Source organism: Pan troglodytes, chromosome 4 (assembly GCF_028858775.2).
Source record: "Pan troglodytes isolate AG18354 chromosome 4, NHGRI_mPanTro3-v2.0_pri, whole genome shotgun sequence".
NCBI classification, from domain to species: Eukaryota; Metazoa; Chordata; class Mammalia; order Primates; family Hominidae; genus Pan; species Pan troglodytes.
The window spans coordinates 69,691,055-69,709,958 of NC_072402.2; the positions used below are offsets into that span (position 1 = coordinate 69,691,055).

Genomic DNA, 18,904 nt, shown 5'->3' on the forward strand with positions numbered 1-18,904 from the left:
TCTACCACCGTGAGGGGGCAGCAAAACTTCCAGGTTGTCAAACGCTGAAATCCGCTGGGCTGCTGAAACCAGCCAAGTCCATGGTCCTCCCCTCAAGGCACCGGAGATCATCAAGTAGTGCAGGAGTCATCAGTCCCAACACTGGGAGAGATGAGATTTGGTCCTTCAACTAAAATGCAGGATCGCACCGCTAGTCCTCTTCAGTGTCATTCCCTGCTTTCAAAGATACAAAACCAAGGGGACGAGGACCGAGGACAGAATGGATCTGCCAGCAGGAACCCGAAGCCAAACTGTCTTTCTCCCCACTCTTCCGCCCCCCCCCCCCCCACGAAAATGAAGGTTACCGTTGGGAGGGAGGGCATGTGGCAGTAGTGTCTCTAGTGGACAAAAGGTGATATGTCCATTGTAGTTTGATTCACTCTTCAATTCTCCTGGTTTGTTGCTGTTTATATTTCCCAACCAAGGCTTCCTGTCCTCTCAGTTTTCTTTCTTTCACATTATTTTTCTCCCTAGATTCACTTGCTCGGATAGCTCCTAGATCCTGTGCCCTCATCGTCTTTTCCAAGGCCATCATCAGGACTCATGCAGGCTTTTTTTTTTTTTTTTTTTTTTTTTTTTTTTGAGACGGAGTCTTGCTCTGTCGTCCAGGCTGGAGTGCAGTGGCTCGATCTCGGCTCAGTGCAACCTTCACCTCCCGGATTCAAGCGATTCTCCTGCCTCAGCCTCCTGAGTAGCTGGGATTATAGGCACATGCCACCACACCTGGCTAATTTTTGTATTTTTACTAGAGACGGGGTTTCACCATGTTGGTCAGGCTGGTCTTGAGCTCCTGACCTCGTTGATCCACCCGCCTCTGCCTCCCAAAGTGCTAGGATTACATTTGTGTTCCTGGTTGGTCGTTGAGGAAAGAGGAGATTGGCGGGGCGGGTGGTGGTGGGAAGGCTCATTGGGGGAACTGGCCCTTGGTCCTGGGTATCTTGGCTTTGTTGGCCAAGGGGTGTGTGGTGGGGTTGTCTGTGGTCAGGATTTGAGGGCTTCTGGGAGGGGGAAGCCGGCCAAGGGTAGAGAGCTGCCAGAAGTCAAAATTGCGGACATGGGTTGGGCTGCCGAAAGATTCAGCAGACAGACAACAGCCCCGGCAACTGTGCTTAGCCCTGAAATGCCTCTACTGAGTCCTCCTAACATTTAGTCCGAGTGTGCCAGGGTGCCTTTCTGACGCCTTCCTGTTGCTCTCCCTGACATCTCTACCATTCTCCTGCTTCTTAATGCTTTGGATCAAATAATTGGGCTGGAGAAGAGCAAGTGGTAGGGGACAGACGTCTGATTCTGGCCTGTTCTGCAGTCATCCTAGCATGGGTTTAGAGAATGACATTTTTCTGTTTGCAAGCAGGGTAGGCCTGTAGACTAGGGATTGTGTGTGGGAGGCTCCAGCATGGTCAGTGACAATGGAGCTGTAATTATGGGTCTCAAATTCAATCATACAATCTAGGTACATCTGGGACTTGGGATTGGGGTAGGTCTGGAATCTGGTTACGTGGGAAAACTTTCCTTGGACAATTTTCATCTAAGAAGCAGCACTTTCATCTTCATGTTTCACTTTCAGTTTCATGGTTCTCTCCCACACCCCACCCAACCACAAGCACTCCCATTTCCTAAGCACATCACACTCCTGATGCCCCCATTTCTGGACTAGTTCGGTACTCAGCAGGGATTGGAGGAGCTCCTTGCTCCTGTTCTGAACACTGTGTTAATGGAATTTGGCAGGGCGTGGTGGCTCATGCCTGTCATCCCAGGGCTTTGGGAGGCTGAAGTAGGAGGATTGCTTGAGGCCAGGAGTTGAAGACTAGCCTGGGTAACACGGGGACACTGCCCCCCGCCCCCCGCCCCCGTCAAAACACACACACACAAAGTAAAATGAAAAAAATAATAATAATAAAAAAGATAGGAATTAACATGTACAAAAGAGACCAAAATGTCTATTTAAATATTGTACTTCTTTGTGGGAGAGTATTAAGAAAAAATATTTATAAACTTTCAAGAATGAAATGTTGAGAGTTTTTCTTCTTTTGTGTTTTTCTTATCTAAAAGTTGTGATCATAAAAAATAAACATTCTCAAAATATCCTAAAAACAAAATATATCTTGAATATTTACATGTTTTATTAAGGAATCTAGATTCATTTCTTTCTTTTTTTTTTTTTTCCTGAGACGGAGTCTTGCTCTGTCGCTCAGGCTGGAGTGTGGTGGCGCGATCTCGGCTCACTGCAAGCTCTGCCTCCCAGGTTCACACCATCCTCCTGCCTCAGCCTCCAGAGTAGCTGGGACTACAGGCACCTGCCACCACGCCCGGCTAATTTTTTTGTATTTTTATTAGAGACGGGGTTTCACTGTGTTAGCCAGGATGGTCTCAATCTCCTAACCTCGTGATCCGACCACCTCGGCCTCCGAAAGTGCTGGGATTACAGGCATGAGCTACCGTGCCCGGCCTAGATTCATTTCTTTAAGAACATTATTTTTAAAAAGGATGTAATAAGTTTGTAGACATAAAATTGAATGTGATATCACTCATATTTCCTTTTCTGGTTTTTAGGAAAAGAAACAGCATACTCAAATAGTTTAAGCATATAGAGATTTATTAGGGGTTAAAGATAACTTAAAATTTGATGGAAAGGTGAAGGCAGATTTTCAACTGAACTTCAGGAATGGCTCTCAGAACCAAACTGCAAAGAACCAAACTGCAAACTAGCTCCCTAAGGGTGAAACTCAGAAATTTGAAAACACCGAATCAGGTAAGTATCACCCCAGCTGCCCTTTTTGAACTCTCGTGCATGTTGGCTGTTGTGTTGGTATACACAGGGCAAGGAGACATTCCCAGAGTTGAGAGAGGCCAAAACACTGAGACCCACCTGCCTAAGAATCAATGACTGAACTTGCCAAGATGCCGCAGTTCCTTCAAGAAGACACAGATGCTGCATCCCAATGGAGCTTACATTAGCTAAAAGCCAGCACTTGGGGAGGTGGACAGACACATGTCCAGAGTGCCTTGGAGAGCACAGGCCACCCCTGAAGCTGTGAAAAAAGGCTAAATACATGGTGGAAACAGGAAAGGAAAGGAACCCCAGACTTGCTCCTGGCTCACAGTACTACCTGCTTCCCCATGCAGAGACACCCCAGTGAGGGCCCTCATATTGCCCTTGTGGACTTCACTGGGACTGAACCCTTCAGACCTAAGAGCTTCTAGGGCTCAGTTATTGGAAACATTTTCAGTTTTATTCTTCTGAATGACTTAAAGATTTTTCAATTAGAAAAACTCTCTTCATGAATGACATGTACTAATGTACTAAAGAATTTTGCTTCTAGATCTATTTAGAATTGTCACACTTCTTCTACTACTGATTACTACTGTAATCTACTGGGATTACAGGTGTGAGCCACTGCGCTCGGCCTTTTTTTTCTTTCTTTCTCCTTTTTTTTTTTTTTTTTTTTTGAGGTGGAGTCTCGCCCTGTCGCCCAGGCTAGAGTGCAATGGCGGTATCTCAGCTCACTGCAAACTCCACCTCCTGGGTTCAAACGATTCTCCTGCCTCAGCCTCCCGAGTAGCTGGGATTACAGGCGCCTGCCACCATGCCCAGCTAATTTTTGTATTTTTAGTAGAGACGGGGTTTCACCATGTTGGCCAGGCTAGTCTGGAACTCCTGACCTTGTGATCCGCCCGCCTCGGCCTCCCAAAGAGCTGGGATTACAGGTGTGAGCCACTGCGCCTGGCTCAAATGTGCTTTTCAATAAAGGATTGGGAAAAAATAAGTTAGAGTGCAACTGCAAATTCCAAAATGATTAAGCCCTTGGAAATAAAATGGGATACATGATTTGAAAGATATCCAAGAGGTGGCATGTGCAGTAAGAAGAACTCAGCATTGGGCAGGCTGGTGGCTATAGCACCAGTGCTGAGAGGGCAGGATGTTAAGTAGGAAAGAAAAGCCCTTAGAGAAGGGCAGAGTTCCAGGATCCCTGTCCACATGGACAACATGACCCTAGTCTCTCATGTCTGTCAGCTCTTGTGTCTTCTGGCTTTTCTTAGTCTCACTCAGCCACATTGTTTGTAGCACTCACTTCCCTTGAAGGCACTTGAAACTGGGACATCTGTCCACAGACAGGCCTGTCTGGACAGTCTTCCAAAATGCTCATGGCAATGAGAAAGTCTCTGAGTCCCAGTCATTTCCCTGCTCACAGAGTAGTTCCCATCTTAGCAAAACTGGGTGTTCTCTGAGTATCACTCAGCACGTGGAAGCTGTCCAGACTTCTGTCCTGTGCAGGCAGGCAGTAACCTGGGATCTCTGCTCTTGCATGCAGATAAACTTACAGTCCTTCAAAGCTTCAAGCTCCTAGATGGTGAAACAATACATCGGTGCGGAGAGTGAGGAGAAGGATGCGATAGTCTTCCAGTTTTGTACTTTTACACTTCTGGGTCATCAGAAACCAAAGATTTGCCTTGGTTTCCCAAAGTGTTGGGATTACAGGCATGATCCACCACGTCCAGCTTCAATAATTATTATTTTTTATTTATTTATTTTGAGACAGAGTCTTGCTCTGTCACCCAGGCTAGACTGCAGTGGCGCCATCTCGGCTCACTGCAAGCTCCGCCTCCAAGGTTCACACCATTCTCCTGCCTCAGCCTCCTGAGTAGCTGGGACTACAGGTGCCTGCCACCACACCCAGCTAATTTTTTGTATTTTTAGTAGAGACGGGGTTTCACTGTGTTAGCCAGGATGGTCTCGATCTCCTGACCTTGTGATCCACCTGCCTCGGCCTCATAAAGTACTGGGATTACAGGCATGAGCCTCCACACCCGGCCCTCAATTATTTTTGATAGTTTTGTGTCAATATTTCCATGATATATAACAATTCCTTATTATTCTAGCAATCTTTTCCTCATCATTTTGTCTTAGTTCTACATAATTCTTATACTGAGGATTAAACTGAAGCATGGCTCTAACCCTGAAACTTCTCTAATAATTTTTAATCTCAATGATATTGTTTGAATATTTGTCCCCCTCCAAATCTCATGTTGAAATTTGGTTCGCGACAGAGCAGTGGCTTACACCTGTAATCCCAGCACTTTGGGAAGCCAAGGTGGGAGGATAGCTTGTGGCCAGGAGTTCAAGACCAGCCTGGGCAACACAGAGAGACCCCTGTCTTGATAAAAATAAAAAAGGCCAGGCGCGGTGGCTCACACCTGTAATCCCAGCACTTTGGGAGGCCGAGGCGGGCGGATCACAAGGTCAGGAGAGCAAGACCATCTTGGCTAACACAGTGAAACCTCGTCCCTACTAAAAATACACACACACACACACAAAATTACCCAGGCGTGGTGGCGGGCACCTGTAGTCCCAGCTACTTGGGAGGCTGAGGCGGGAGAATGGCATGAACCCAGGAGGTGGAGCTTGCAGTGAGCCAAGATCGCGCCACTGCACTCCAGCCTGGGCAACAGAGTAAGACTCCATCTCAAAAAATAAATAAATAAATAAATAAATAAAATAAAAAAGATTTTGATAATATTGGAAGTGGGACCTAAAGGGAGGTGTTTGGGTCATGGGGGTCGAGCTATCATGAATGGCTTGGTGCAGTCCCCAAGTAATAAGTAGGTTCTCACTCTATTAGTACATACAATAAAAAGAGAACCATGTCAAAAGGTACCTGAGATACACCAAGAAAGCTCAAACTTGAAGACATGTTTTTAATATGTAAATGTGTATGAATGGATACATACAAAATGTGTTTAAAATCTGTTTGAGCTGCCACTGTCAGATTCAATGTATAGCTAGCATCAATTTGCTGGGGTTAGAGGGCATCAAGATCTTCCCAGAAATTCAGAGCCTTAGGTAATCCAAAGGAAGATTCTGTCAACATTTATACCTAAGCTTGACAGCCCTGATGCCTCTTTGGACCTGGCTTGGAAATATGATCCTCTATTGTAGCAATTGTACCTTGTTGCTGAATGATGTCATCATCCACAAGATGGATCCATTCTTGATTCTCACCCTATTGACTTTTTTCCATTGCAACGATAACATGGGCTAGCTGCTCTACACCTCTCCAGTGGACTTCAAGTGCTGCTGAGCTCAAATAAATCTTGTCTGTCCCACCATTTTAACCAGACAGGCAGAGCTCTTCTGTCTTAAGTGTCTCATAAATCTTTCAAATAGGTAAACTTCTAGTGCTATGCTTCCTCTGACTGTTCTGCTATTCTGTTTTCCTGTGCCATGGTTTCTCATTACGTTTTCTACTGTTTTTGTTTGTTTGTTTGTTTTTGTTTTTGTTTTTTTTTTGAGATGGAGTTTCACTCTTGTCGCCCGGGCTAGAGTGCAATGGCGCGTTCTCGGCTCACTGCAGCCTCTGCCTCTCGGGTTCAAGCGATTCTCCTGTCTCAGCCTCCTGAGTGCCTGGGATTACAGGCACCCCCCACCAAGCCCAGGTAATTTTTTTTTTTTTTTTGGTAGAGACAGGGTTTCACCATATTGGCCAGGCTGGTCTCGAACTCCTGACCTCAGGTGATCTGCCCACCTTGGCCTCCCGAAGTGTTGGGATTACAGGCATGAGCCACCGCGCCCGGCCCTACTATTGTTTTTTTAAGCCCTAAATTCAAGGACAAAGGTCTGGCTTTGAAGAGAGTCACCATGTTCAGTAACCTTTCTGGTCTTCAAATAAGCTCTCCCAATGATCTTGGAGTTTGACTGTATTCTGAAAGGTCTCTTCACTGTGTCTTTGCTCTCTCAGTAGGTTGTAAGGTCTGTGAAAGCTGTAGCCAGTCCTTCATCTTTGTGTATATGGCTCCCATCACCGCATCTGGCATATGGAAGGATATCAACACATGCTTGTGAAATGTTGAAGATAATCAGACTTTTACAGTAAGAATGATATTTGACCAAAAAAATCTGTATTTGTATCTGTCAACTTAAAAGAATCACACAATTATTAATTTAGAAAGGAGATTTTCTTTTTTTTTTTTTTTTTTGAGACAGGGTCTCACTCTATCACCCAGGCTGGAGTGCAATGGCACAATCATGGCTCACTGTAGCCTCAGCTTCCCCAGACTCAGGAGATCCTCCCACCTCAGCCTCCTTAGTAGTTGGGACTACAGGCTTGTGCCATCATGCCTGGCTAATTTTGGTGCTTTTTGTAGAGATGGGGTTTCTCCATGTTACCCAGGCTGGTCTCAAACCCCTGGGTTCAGGTGACCCCTCTGCCTCAGTCTCCCAAAATGCTGGGATTACAGGTGTTAGTCACTGTCCCCGGACAACTTTCTTTTTTTTTTTTTTTGTAGAGACGCGGTTTTGCCGTGTTGGCCAGGCTGGTTTTGTCCAGGCTGGTTTTGGCCCCAAGTGATCTGCCCACCTTGGCCTCCCAAAGTGCTGGTATTACACGTGTAAGCCACCATGCACAGACTTAATTTTATTTCTTATAATGTGTTATGGCCTGTAGGGTGGTTATTCTGACAGGCTGGAAAGTGTAGTCCCCAGCCAAAGACAGAAGCAGGCACTTTGAGGAAGTGGAGGGTGGAACAGGGATTTATGTTGAATGGGTTGACCAAGTATACATATTCAACAGGTTACAGGAGGCATATAAATATTCATGAATGTGTTCCTAATGCATGTGTACTGAATAAATATGCCTGTTACATACAGCCCATATTCATTCTGGGGTGGAGACAATATTCAAATGTATTACAGTTAGGCCATATATGTCAAAAGGTGAAACAGGGACACGAAGGCACTCAAGTGCACAGCCTCTGTGAACAGTCCATGCTGGTGGTCTTCTTATTAGGAGAAAGTTACTGAAATCAGTCTCTTGTCCAATCAAAGCTGCATTTATAGCTTGTGGAACAAGGGCCTCAGTTAGTCACTGTCTGGCGATGGATGAACTGTAATGGTTTTAATAGTGATTACCTCGAGGCCAGCGCTTGATTAGCTGCTAGAAAAAAAAAAAAAAAACCTTGTGGTAGTTAGAACATAATTTGTTTTTTAAGTGTAGAGATGTGTGATTCAACCCTTGCCTGGCACAGCCTTAGGTCTCATTTATAGTTTGGTGTCTTAATGCTATAAGGAGTCTGTTCTGTCAGTCTCATGATCCCTATTGTAATAATAATGCTAGTCAGTCATGTTTAAACCGCAAAAGGGAGTAGGTATAACAAGCTATGTCTGACCTCCTGTCTTGTCATAGCTAGGAACTCAGGTTTCTCTGGGGTCCCCTTGGCCAATAGAGGGTCCATTCAATTGGTTGGAGGCCTTAGGATTTTATTTTTAGTTCTCATACCCCTTGATGTTTTTGCAAACAGAATGTTTGACTCAGATGAAAACGTATTACAATACAATTTCATTATGGCTATGATATGAGAAGGAAACATAATCCACTTTCAGACAGAATACTCCAAGAAAGGTACCGTTTTACATTTGTTCTCATTACTTTATCTTTGAATCCATGATAAAATCAATAATAATTATATTAGTATTAATAGCAATTGACCAAATTATTTTCTGCTATGCTATGTTGAATATTCACTTTTATATGGAATGCCTTCATGAAAGCTACCTTGTAAAATGAGAGCAAATTTCACTTCCATTTCAGAGATGATAAAATAACCAAGTCAGCCAGCCGGAAAACTTGGCTTCTTGCTATTACACATATACACACACATTCTGAAATCCTTCGAACTTAGCAATTCATCAGTAAAAGCCAAAACTGGGTTTGTGAAAGTCCAAGTTAGGAATGTACAACTATCTCTGCCCCACCTCTAATCCAAAACCCAAACCATTCCTTAGGCATCTCCCCAAGAATTCCTCTGCTAAGAGACCTGGGTTTCAGAACTACCTACGTGATTTGGGGCAATAATCATGCCCCAAATCATGCAGCATACTACAAGCCAGTGTCCCCCAAAAGAGCTTCCTTCTAGGAAGCTAATACTCTTCTTTTCAACTTCTAACCCAGTCTGTCACCAAAAGGATTTCATTCTAGAAAATTTCATCAAAGGTGATTGGCTTTTATGTTTATAACACCAGGCCATTCTTCTGTTGCGATCAGCTCTGGGCTTCCTGTCACCACCCAGCTTGCCCCCTATCTGCTTGGGACTGCCTAATCAGCCAGAAGACCACAAAAAAGGGCACTCATCCTTTGTCACCTGAAACAGGACAGATGTGAAGCACTTTCAACAACTTGTGCTTGAGGCCTGGGATTCTGTAGAGCATGTTCCAGTGTACAAGAGGATTCAAGTCCCTGGCAGCCTGCTTTCTATCCAAAGCTGGGTCACCTCTCTTGGGACCACCAGGACATTGAATTGCTTTCCCATTCCTGTGGACTTCTGAAATGGGCCCACCTGAGACAAGAACCCAGAGTGCCTAGCACCTTTAGGACGGGCACAGAACCACCCACCTAGGAACCGATGACTGCAACCCAGGAGGAGACACAGATGCCCCCAGAGATGCCCCCAGGTCACAGCCTCCCTTGAGCCCTGCCAATGCACTCCCTGACTGCCTCACTTGGCTGGATCACCCTGCTCCAGGAACAGACAACTGGAGCCTGAGAAATCAGATGATGGAGACCTACCAAGCATCACCCTCCTCCTGCCTCCCAACAGCCACCACCCAGTGTTCCAAGTCTTGTTGGGAGTAGAGCCCAGGAGCAGTGGCTGAGTTGATGCAAGGCTGCCTCTGCCACCTGCCTTTGGCCTCCTTGAGATTTCTTTCACTGAGACTCTTCAATGGGTGATCCTGTGCCAAAAGGTATTGCTACCATGACACCTCTAGGTTTGCTCAAACACAATGGTAGAGATCGTGCCTGCAGAGAACTTTGTACATGTGTTTTTGCCCACGTGATAAAACTGTGCAAAAATGCAAAATTCTTACCCATGCATGTTTCTGGTTTGGCTGCTGAGGAAGGACAGGGAGCAGAGGAGCTGGTGGCCGGGCCTGGGCCAGGACAGGTGCATGGCCCTTGGTGCAATAGGGAGGAGGCCAGCATGAACACAACTTTTATTGGTATAGACGTGACTGGGTGTTTTAAAGGGAGACTGAGGGAATAGGGAGGTGTGTGAGTGAGGAAGACCTGCGTAGAAACAGGAAAGTGAAAAATTATAGAAAGTGGAAAGGGAGGATTGGTCCATATGAACTGAGTCTCCTAACTGGGGCTAAACAAAGCTAGGCTCCTGCCCTCCCACAGAGGCTGGGAGACAGGAGCCCTATTTTCAGGTCTTGCCTGGAACACACAGTATATTCTTTTCGTAGCCTTGATCTTTCTCAGTCAGGCATCTAAAGGAGGGCTAGGGTCATCCCAGAGTTGTGGCCTTGAGCTGTTAGACACTGTGTTAGTGTTTTTCAAGTCTTTATAGACCAAGGTTGAAGCTTAGTAAAGAGTACTCCCAGGAACCTGTCTAGAGATTGGTCAAGGAGATAATCTTTGTTAATGTCAACTGAAGAAAAAAAAAATCAAGCTTTTAAATATTTAAATTTAGTTTTATTTAGAAGTCTTTCTGAGGACTACAGACTGAGGACTTACAGCCCTGGAGGAGTCTTTTAGAGAGATTTTGCAGACTGCTTAGAAACAGCGTTTCTGCTCATAACTTATATACAGGTCATGGAGGTTTCAGTATGCCTTCAGAACTTACGTCAAACTTGCTCAGATTTTACATTGAAGCAGAATCACATCAATGCTTGGGTGCAAGAGTACATCTGGTTATAGATTATAGAGCATAATCACTAACCCTGTCACATATTATGTGTAGGAAAATATGTGTCACATATTATGTGCAAGGACTGAGTTCATTTATGTGTTTTTTTGTTTGTTTGTTTGTTTGTTTTTTTGAGATAGAGTTTTGCTCTTGTCGCCCAGGCAGGAGTGCAGTGGCGCGCTCTTGGCTCACTGCAACCTCTGCCTCCCGGGTTCAAGTGTTTCTTCTGCCTCAGCCTCCCATGTAGTTGGGATTACAGGCACCCACCACCACGCCCAGCTAAATTTTGTATTTTTGTTAGAGACGGGGTTTCACTATGTTGGCCAGGCTGGTCTTGAACTCCTGACCTCAGGTGATCCACCTGCCTTGACCTCTCAAAGTGCTGGGATTACATGCATGAGCCACTGCGCCCGGCTCATTTATCTTTTAAGGAACATAGTGACTCAGACAGGAGATGTGGGGGGCAATGTGCTGTATCCTGCCTGTTTTTGTTGTTGTTGTTGTTGTTTGTTTGTTTGGACAAACTCTCACTCTGTCACCCAGGCTGGAGTGCAGTGGTGCGATCTCGGCTCACTGCAACCTCCACCTCCCGAGTTCAAGTGATTTTTGTGTCACAGCCTCTCGAGTAGCTAGGATTACAGGCACCTGCCACCACGCCTGGCTAATTTTTGTATTTTAGTACAGACGGGGTTTCATCATGTTGGCCAGGCTAGTCTCAAACTCCTGACCTCAGGTGATCCACCTGCCTCGGCCTCCCAAAGTGCTGGGATTACAGGCATGAGCCACTGTGCCCAGCCCCTGTTTTGTTTTTAAAGCATTCTCCCAGACAGAAGGACATCGTCACAGAGTCAGGGGCTTTGTGAAATTATGCTGGCAACGGAAATGAGCAAACATGGCTTTTTACATTGCAACTTTGTCTCAAATAAGTTACTGGGGATGTGGGGCCAAAGGGGAGGCACCTTCCTGCACCATAGGAAAGCTGGGAATGGAAAGAGAAGCCAGGAGTGCAGGATGGAGATACCAGAGTACTCTGGGGGTGGTTTGCAGAGCTAGGACCTCAATTTTGGGTGGGGACCAGGATGCCAAACAAATCTCCAAATTGACGTCTGTCTAGGTTCCTGGATGCTGTTCCAGGTGTTGAAGAAGGGTCAACCTAGGATCAGTATGGTGGCTTATGCTGAACTGGGAAGATGCATGAGGAAGAAGCGGAGAGAACCAAGCAGTCACTTCACAAGGCCAATTCTGGAATAGCACATTTGGGGAAAATGGGCTTAAGTAGAGCCAGGAAAGTTCTAGTGGAAAGACAGGATTGGTCCAAATGAATTGAGTCTCCTAACTGGTGAGGCCAATTCTGGATGAGCAGATTTGTGAGAAATGGGCAAGGCCTTCCCTCTTCCAGGATATGTGGGTTTCCTTCATCACAGTGGCCACCACATGAATTTCTAGGATGAAGGGGTCAAAATCTCCTGGCAACCTTGAGCTTAAATTGTGTTTGTGTAACACCTTCCCTAAGGTTCCAATAAAATTACTAGGGGGTTTTACAGAGTGAAGTAGAAGGGACTGACAAAGACCCTCCTTGACCAAACCCTAGACACAGTCTCCTCACCCCTTTCCCACCTATGCTTGGACCTTGGACATTGCCTCAAGAGCCCAGTTTTAGCCAGCATCCCCTATCTTCAATATCTGATTCGCCCTCGATATCTGACCACATTCCTTATTCTCCAATTGATATCTGATCACCCTGGTCTGCCTATAGCAAGAATACTGTTAGGTCACTTTAGAAAAAATTAACGTATCCTTTTAGTAATTTTCCATTCACTAACCCCTGTCCTGCCCCACGTTCCATCCCTACCTCTCAGTCTTTGGCTGTAAATCCCTTATTTTCCTTGTATTAGGAGCTGATCCCAATCTCAATCCTCTACTGCAAAGTACACCTATGGCAATAATGCTGAATGAAGTCTGCTTTACCATCTTAACAACTGTGTTACATTTTTCTCTTTAACAGAAATAAAGTATGTTTGCGCTTTTGAAGAGGTAGGAGACTTTCTGTCACCTAAGTCCCATATCCAGTCCTGAAGCCTCTTCTTGCCTCAGAGTTGTTAGGGCTGGTTTCCTGAGGAAATAAAAACATTTCACTCCAAAATCTATTTGTTTGACATACTTCATGATAGTGGTTCAGAGGGCCTGCAAACAGAAGTAGTCCTAAAAACTGTGTTTTATGAGGGAGACCTTCATCTGTAGAGAAAACCTGTATTGATGTAGCCAGACTTAAGCCCCCATTCTTTCTGGTAACCTTAAATTGGTATATAAACATTCATACCCCATTGTTAGGGTAATCACTTGTGACTTTCCCCCAATGCATGCTAGTAAATTTCTATGCCATCTCCCCTAGTAATTGGCCTTTTGTCAGTTGATTTTTCATCAAACCTTCAGAGGATGAAGGGAAATATTCCCTTAGCTTCTACAGTTTTGGTGCTGTCAGCAGGATCCCAAAGTCTCTTTGCTGTTCTGGAAACTGCAGTGAAGGGAACCTAGGACCTGACTAGATGGCAGAAAGGTAAGATTTTCTTACCAACCAGCCTCTCGGTCTCTCTCTGTGGAATCCAGTCAAGTGGATGGCAAAAATCACTGTATGTCTCTTTTTCCTCTGCAAAATTTTGATTAATAGGAGAAAAAAATTTGTGTGGCTAGTAGTGGGTCTAACAACTCTGATGTACTGTTTGGTATGAATATTCGTATTGTTTGGTCTTTCTCCTCCCAGAAACAGTTTTCTTCTTTGTCTTTTTGTGTTGTTCTGTGATAAAGAAGGACACTATAGGGTGGAACATGGGCCTAAACCTCCTATAAGCCCGTTTTTCAAGCCAACCCTGAAAACTGGTCAGTTTTGATTGTGATCAGAGCAGCGTATAAACTTTGCTGTGGGTTTCCAAAATAAAAACTGGATGAGGTTCCCTTCTTGTCTTGTTTTATGTCCTTGAGCTTGACCTGTGACCAAGTGGGAGCACTCTCTGTCTCCGTCATTTGGGTGGCATGATTTTTGGATCATGTCTGGTGGCCAGTCTGAAAATGGCTGGGAACCAGAGTCATATAAGATTTGAAGCAATACACTTTTTGTTCCAAATGTGTCAAGCTCTTGAGGTAGTTTGTCTTTAAAAGTCCCATCTCTACAGGGTTTTTGTTGCCTCAACCCTTGTTGCCTGGTTAGTGCTAGGAAAGTCCTATCCTAAAAGAGCCTACTTGGTGTCACAAATTAAGAGGTCTGTGACTGGTGATCCCCACAAATTTCTAAGTCACCAGAGGCACTGTATGCACAAACAGCATCCTTAACCATGTGTGGCAATAAGAATCTTTCTATCTTGGCCTATTCCTGGGAGTAAATTTTTGAGGGAGAGACTCTTTGGGATTGCCACTTCTATGCCTCTTCAAGAAACATCTTTTTCTTAAATGATAAAAACTTACATTAAACCTAGAAATTTATATCTTGGGTTTTCCAATGAAGAGGCTGTTGCATTGAATTAAGTATACCAGTGGAAATTCTAATTTCCAATGTCCAGACGATGGATCCTTTAAATTAGAAAGACTCCTAAACTCAAAAAACATTTTTAAAGATCTCTCATTCTCAACAATTGCCTTATTTGTATTTATAGGAAGATTACATTAAAAGAAAGACATACAATGGTGTCATGGCTAGCCTTAGAAATTCTCTTGACAAAATTAAAGAGCAAACCCCTAACTGAAAACAAAGTTAAAACCCGTTATGAGCTCAAACTCCTTACTTTGGATCCCATTCAAGATTCACTAAGTAGTCTGCTCCACCTTGTAGTTTAGATAAAATTCTCTGCTTTCACCAGAGTGGCCTGGGTTTGACTCCTGGGCAGGGAATCAGCCCCTTTTGGTTTGATAATCATGTGACTTTTTACTTTTGGGGGTACCCATTTGTTTTTCATCTTTTTCCTTTCCATGGACAGCTTCTGATTGTATTCCATCTGTAAGGGCACATGGGGCTTTTTGGGCCTTTGTGGTGGCCAGATGAGAAGCTGAGACCCTAGAGAGAATATAATCAGACAGATACAAATTATACCCCATTTGTGATTAGCAAAACTCTTACTTCTTTAAGCTATCTTTGAAGTTAGTTCTGGATCTTGTGAGTACTTCTTTGTGCCTCTTTGGAGACACCTCATGCATTCTTGGTTATGTAGGGTGTCTTTGGTTAAAAAGTTCAAAAGCCAGCAATGTTAGCTGTTTGTCTCAGCTAAAATCTGATAATAAGAAATTTTGAAAGATTTTTTTAATTAAAAAAGAGCTACATGGTCAGAAGTCAGCTTAACTAAAAGCTGATATTCAAGCCATATATATATATGAGAGGCCCATACCAGTGGCCTAGACCAGTGGCCGTTGTGAGGACTGGGGACATGACCTGTGCCTCACTTTCCCTAGTCCAGCTGTGCCTCCTGGCCATTCTGAGAGAAATCAGGTCCTACAGAGACTGTCTTGAGAGCTCTTTTCTTTGTATTGGTCTCTACATCTGGTATATAACAGTTAAAATTACTTATTTCCTTGATTTTTCACTAAAAATCAGAGTTATTAAGCATTAATATTATAATTATTATGTATAATTAAAACTTCTAGGTTAGGCCAGGCATGGTGGCTCATGCCTGTAGTCCCAGCACTGTGGGAGGCTAAAGCTGGTAGATTGCTTTAGCCCAGGAGTTCAAGATGAGTCTGGGCAATATGGTGAAACCTTGTCTCTATGAAAAAAAAAAAAATTTGCCAGGCATGGTGGCACACGCCTGTAGTCCCAGCTACTCAGGAGGCTGAAGTGGGAGGACTGCTTGAGCCCAGGAGGTCTAGGCTGCAGTGAACTATGATCATGCCACTGTACTCCAGCCTGGGCAACAGAGTAAGAGAGTAAGATCCTCTATTTCACAAAAAAAAAAAAAAAGGAAAAGAAAAGCCTTCTAGATACAAAAAATGCTTCTATATACAAAATATATACAACATACACAAAAACACTTCTATATGCAACGTATACAAAAAAGATGTTTTAAATAAAGAAGATTGGCAAGGGCGCAGGGGCTCATGCCTGTAATCCCAGCAGTTTGGGAGGAGGAGGTGGGTGGATCACCTGAGGTCAGGAGTTCATGACCAGCCTGGCCAACATGGCGAAACCCTGTCTCTACTAAAAATACAAAAATTAGCTGGGTGTGGTGGCACACTTCTGTAATCCCAGCTACTCAGGGGGCTGAGGCAGGAGAATTGCTTGATCCCGAGGGGCAGAGGTTGCAGTGAGCCGAGAACGTGTCATTGCACTCCAGCCTGGGTGACAGAGCAAGATTTAGTCTCAAAAAAAAAAAGGTTATTAAAAAGACATAAAAATATAGTTGTTGGTAAGAAAAATGTTGTTCAGTTTTGAGGGTTTCGAGACGGGGTCTCATTCTGTTGCCCGGGCTGGACTGCAGTGGTGTTATCAGCTCACTATATAACCTCAAACTTCTGTGCTTAAGGGTTCCTCCTGCCTCAGCTTCCCAAGTAGCTGGGACTGTAGGTGCACACAACCATAATTGGCTAATTAAATATTTTTTTTTGTGGAGACGGGATCTCAGTTTATTACCCAAGCTGGTCTTGAACTCCTGGACTCAAGGGATCCTCCTGCCTCGGCCTCCCAAAGTGGTGGGATTACAGGTGTGAGCTGCCACACCTAGCTTAGTTTAGATGTTTGTTTTAATGTTTTAAATTTTTAATAGTTAATAACAGATAAAACTAAATTTAAAAAATTATAAAAGGTTATAAAAGGTTTATACAAATCTTATCTTCTGTGGTCAAAACTAATTGAGGTTAGATAGACCTGTTCATAAGGTTTTACTAAAATTAGCTTTAGCATTAATAATATACGGATATAGAGATAAAAATTTTTTAACAAAATTTCCATATAAGAGATAACAAATGCAAGATTTTTTGTTCACCTTTTAAATACATTGCAAAAGAAAAAAGAGAGTTTGCCTCATGCTGTCTTTTGTCTTTTTGATTGTTTAGAGAACTGAGTCTCCTCTCTATCAAAGAGTAAGGGTTTTTGCTTTTTGAAATCTTTGAATTATCACTTTGGCTAAATGAGTAACTTATTTGTGTAAGATAAGGATTACTTATGTGTAATTCTATTTTGATCCAGGGTTTGAAACCTTTCTTATTTTCCTATCAAGTGTTTTAAGCCTTTAATAGTTGACAAACTTCTCAAAATCAAATTTTATATTCTAAAATTAAGTCTTTTTGACCTGAAACTAACTTTTAATTTTGGTATATAAAAATCATATGGAAAACACTGTCAAATAGAAGTGGCATTTAACTTTGAGTTACATTTGCAGAAATGTGTTATTAATATGTGCTCCAAAATTGTATGAGATTCCTAAAATTATGATATGTCTTGGCCTATGTTATGAGTCATATGATTATTGTGTTAAATTGTTATATGCCACAGAAATAAGCAAATTTTCTTGTCAATTGTGTCTTTTTTTTTTTTTGGAGGCGGAGTCTCACTATGTCACCCAGGCTGGAGTGCAGTGGCGCCATTTCGGTTCACTGCAAGCTCCACCTCCTTGGGTTCATGCCATTCTCCTACCTCCCTCTTACCTGTAGCTGGGAGTACAGGCGCCTGTAACCACGCCCAGCTAATTTTTTTTTTTGTATTTTTAGTAGGGATGGGGTTTCACCATGTTAGCCAGGATTGTCTTGATCTCCTGACCTTGTGAACCGACCACCTTGGCCTCCCAAATTGCTGGGATTACAGGCATGAGCCGCTACACCTGGCTGTCAATTGTGTCTTTAATTACGGCTATTCTAAGTCTTTTGCCATCCATAGACATTTATTGTTTTATTTTCATTCTTCTTGAAAGACAGTTTATAATCAGCTATAGTCCAAAATTTGATTCTTCTTCAAAAAAATTCATAATAAGGATCCTGACAAGTACTCTTGAATACAGGTTTTTGATAACTTTGGAGATCATAACATTGAACAATGTGAAATTTTTCAAGACTCTAGTAAACAAAGTTAATAGGTTCATGAAAGTTGATAACTTCAAGCAGAACAGGAATGAATTACATGGAACTAAACTGATAAAAGACTAAAATAATTTTTGTAACTGTTTTGCTTAAAATATTGCTGATTCTTTTCCTGTTTTGTTTTTGAGTCAAGAAAAACTTTTATTTTAAACATTAATATTTATAATTTACAACAATTGGGTAAAGTATACTTTTGTGAATAAAATTGAAACATTTGCCGAGCATGGTGGCTCACTTCTATAATCCTAGCACTTTGAGAGGCTGAGGCAGGCGGATCACAAGGTCAAGAGATTGAGACATCCTGGCCAACATGGTGAAACCCCATCTCTACTAAAAATACAAAAATTAGCTAGGTGTGGTGGCATGCGCCTGTAGTCCCAGTTACTCGGGTGTCTGAGGCAGGAGAATCGCTTGAACCTGGGAGGTGGTGGTTGCAGTGAGCCGAGATCACGCCACTACACTCCAGCCTGTTGACAGAGCGAGACTCTGTCTCAAAAAAAAAAAAAAAAAAAGGAAACATTTACCTTTCTCTACCTGATTTCTCCAAAATTTGGAAGCTATTTGTGAGTATTCTTAATTTATGGCAATATAGTTATTTGCATACACAGTAAGAATCTGCTTTCTTTTGTAACAGCTCACAATTGGATATACTGGTTATTTTACCAAGGCTTTAACTGGAATGACATATTTTTGGATATGACCAGACTGCTTTGAGCAATTTAGGTTGTCTTCATAGAGCAAATAAAAAGCCCCTTGGAAAGACTGGCTTGGTGCCTCATCTACACGGCTCCCTTACGAGGTTCCTGATGATCTTGTGGTAAGTAAATAATATCACCTTATGACAGGCCCAGGACTCTCCAGATATTTTGGGAACCTCAAAAAGAGAGGAATTCACTGGTTTTATACACACATATTTTATACAGTTTTATACACTGGTTTTATAAGCACAGTCTGATGGCAAATCTTTGGCTTGGCTTCTCAGCTTTAAGAAGCTTTTAAAAGTGTAACCTGAGATTCCTTATGAAAAAGTTCTAGTGGCCAAGCACAGTGGCTCATGCCTGTAATCCCAGCACTTTGGGAGGCCGAGGTGGGCGGATCACCTGAGGGCAGGAATTCGAAACCAACCTGGCCAACA

The 18,904-nt window shown here is 43.3% G+C and overlaps 1 long non-coding RNA gene across 2 annotated transcripts; it reads left to right on the plus strand.

The window, feature by feature from the left end:
• The first annotated feature begins 321 nt into the window (after window positions 1-321).
• On the plus strand, window positions 322-18,526 carry LOC107974752 (uncharacterized). Of its 2 annotated transcripts, XR_008548010.2 has the most exons (6): window positions 322-391; window positions 2,590-2,788; window positions 6,774-6,904; window positions 8,332-8,432; window positions 9,053-9,772; window positions 18,404-18,526. It is a non-coding gene; the product is annotated as an uncharacterized LOC107974752 (long non-coding RNA). The 2 variants fall into 2 exon arrangements; XR_008548009.2 differs by lacking the exon at window positions 18,404-18,526 and having other exon boundaries at window positions 9,053-9,884.
• Window positions 18,527-18,904: the final 378 nt, after the last annotated feature.